Below are 3,033 nucleotides of genomic sequence, written 5' to 3' on the forward strand. Positions count from 1 at the left end.
TCCTCCTACCCCTGCTTGCACTCCTGAAAATCCTTTCCCTCATTCCATCAGAAGAGTTTACCATTCTCTTCTCTGTGTCTCCGTAACCCTTCATTCAGTATAGACTTTATCACATTGTGAGATTTGACTTCTTTGTCTCCCTGCTAGATTGCTAATAGAATTATTAATAATAATAGCCAACATTTACTGAACACTCACTAGGTTCTATTCCAAAGACCTAATATTTAAGTCATTTAATAACAGCCCTACAAGAAAGGCACTACTATTATCCCTATTTTCCAGACTAAACATAAACTAAACTAAACTAAACAGAAACAGAAACTAAAACATAGAGCTAAACCAACTTGCCCAAGGACACTCAGCTACCAGAGGGCAGATCTGGGATTTGAGCCCATGTCTACCTGACTCCCCACCTCACATTCTTCACCACTAGGTTATAAGGCAGAGACCATGTCATATCATGCTCTGCTTTCTCTGCACCCAACACAGGATCTGGCCCTCAGTGTAGACTCCATAAGTAATCACTGGATGAACCATGGCATAAACACATCATCTTTGCTTGTGTACGGCTTCATCCAGCTCCAGGTCTGGTGCCTAGAGCATGGGAACATGGCCACTGATGTTGTTGATTGACTGGTCAACGAAATAAGTCGGTTTTCAGCTCTGTGCCTTGTGACAGTGGGGCAGGAATACTGAAAGGAAATCATCCTTCCAGACAAGAATTGTTAGAACTCTTAATTCTGGAGTCTCTGTTCTTCCCTGGGATCATCATCACCAAAAATATTTTTGAAAAGCCTAACCGGGGGTGCCTGGGTGGCTCAGTCAATTAAGCATCCGACACTTGATTTCGGCTCAGGTCATGATCTCACAGTTTGTGAGTTCGAGCCCCGCCTCGAGCTTTGCGCTGACAGTGCAGAGCCTGCTTAGGATTCTCTCCCTCGCTCTCTTTCCCTCCCCCACTTGCTTTCTCTCTCTCTCTCTCTCTCTCTCTCTCTCTCTCCCCCCCCCCTCCCTCCCCCCCTCAAAATAAATAAATAAACTTTATTAAAAAAAAAAAAAAGAAAAGAAAAAAAGCCTAACAGAACCCAAACCCCTGCCAAGTTCTTGGACTGACTCCCTGAAATCCTGGGGAGCCCAGAGAGCAGAGCAAGAAGCAACTGAACGTGCAGTCTGTGGCGTTCATGCTACACTTATTTTCCAAACCAGACCCAGAGGCCTGGTCTTGAAGCAAGCCAAAACTCATAAAAGGCAGGCTTAGCGTTCTTGAGCCACGACTTCAATAAAACAATAATCATAATGAGTTGAAAGAATCACTGCTTCTAGGCCATTATTTATGAGTCCCTGGGCCAGCCAGGCGGGTTCGGTGTAAACCCTTTTAGGTGTCACAGGTGACAGGGAAAGATGAGGTGTGGGTACAGATAGAAAAGGAGGCCCATTTGGCTCTCCTGGCGTTGGCCTTTTCTGGCTTTGCTGGAGGTGTTGGTCCCAGCCTGAGCCACATGGCAGCCCACTTTCCCTAACCTGTTTTTCATCACCCACTGTGGTCCCAGGAGAGCCTTTTTACCTGCCAGGTGCACGGCTGAAGCGGGCGCGGGGAGAGGAACGGAGAGGCCCAGAGGAGAGAGAACGTCGGGGTGTGCAATCTGAGTTTCTTTTGAAATAAAACGAGATAAGCCGTGGAGTTAAATTAAATAATAGCTATAAAAGGCCCAGCCCAGGACCTGGCACAACATTAAATGCTAAGAAGTGACGAGTTCCCCTTTCTTCTGCTAATCACAGAGCCATTGGCTCTGGCAAGACCTGTTCCGGGAACGTGCCTAACACACGGCAAAAAACACGCTGCGTTATTCTCCCAGTCGGGGCTAACATTTCAGCCAGTGTGCCCATACCAGTTTTTGTACAGTAAGTCTCCATCCCAGTTGGATCATGCCTGTGCCTACTGGTTATGGCATATTTTGAACATTACAACCGGTTTTCAAATACCTACACTTTGAGTCTCTACCACATGCCAGAACCCGGTCAAACAGCAGTGAAAGACTGGGTGAAAAGAAAAATTGAAAATGTCTTCTCTCTGGGCGCCTGGGTGGCTCAGTTGGTTAAGCATCCGACTTCAGCTCAGGTTATGATCTCGCAGTTCGTGAGTTCGAGCCCCCCACCGGGCTCTGTGCTGACGGCTCAGAGCCTGGAGCCTGCTTCAGATTCTGTGTCTCCCTCTCTCTCTCCCTCTCTGCCTTTCCCCTGCTTGCACTCTGCGTCTCTCTCTCTCTCAAAAATAAATAAACGTTTTAAAAAACTTTTAAATGTCTTCTCTCCTATGGCACTTACATTCCAGTGTGAGAGACCAGCAATATAAAGCAGTGTATGTAATATGTCGTGGGTTAGATGGTGATAAATGCTATGAAGAAAAAGCGGAAAAGGCATAGCAAGTATAGGACTGCCATTTTTGCAATTTTTCTTGAAATGTACACACGTAAGGAGAAGTGGGCAAGTCATAAGAGCTCAGCTCAACACATCTTCTTAAAGTGAACCTACCCACGCAGCCTGCACCCAGATGGAGGCACGAAACACGACCAGCGCATACGGGGTTCCTTCCGGTTGTCAGAGACCACTTCCCTGAGATGTGGGAGCCACTGGGGAGGCTGAGCACGTATGACCAGCTCTCTGCCTCCTGGATTTGGGGTAAGACTGTACTTCTCTGCTTCCTGTCAGGGACAGCCATTCCTTTGCTTCTGGGGGCAGAAGTGACCAGGGTCACGTCTCCAGGGCCCCTACCATGCTGTGGTGATTGAGGAATCTGTGTTGCCATGGAGCCTCCATCAGTCTGGGCCCCAAGGGACTCGTGAACAGCACACCCTTGCCAACCCCCAGTGGGTATGTAGCATGGGCACAAATAAATCATTCTTGGGCGAGCCCCTGAGATCAGGAGCTTGTTTGTTACCTCGGCGTAATGAACCCACCCTGACCAATAGTGAAGGTGACCTCTCAGGAGAGATCTCAGGAGACAAAAGAGCGAGCTTTCCAAAATCCTAGGGG

The sequence above is a fragment of the Leopardus geoffroyi genome, chromosome B4 (genome assembly GCF_018350155.1).
Source record: "Leopardus geoffroyi isolate Oge1 chromosome B4, O.geoffroyi_Oge1_pat1.0, whole genome shotgun sequence".
Lineage (NCBI taxonomy): Eukaryota > Metazoa > Chordata > Mammalia > Carnivora > Felidae > Leopardus > Leopardus geoffroyi.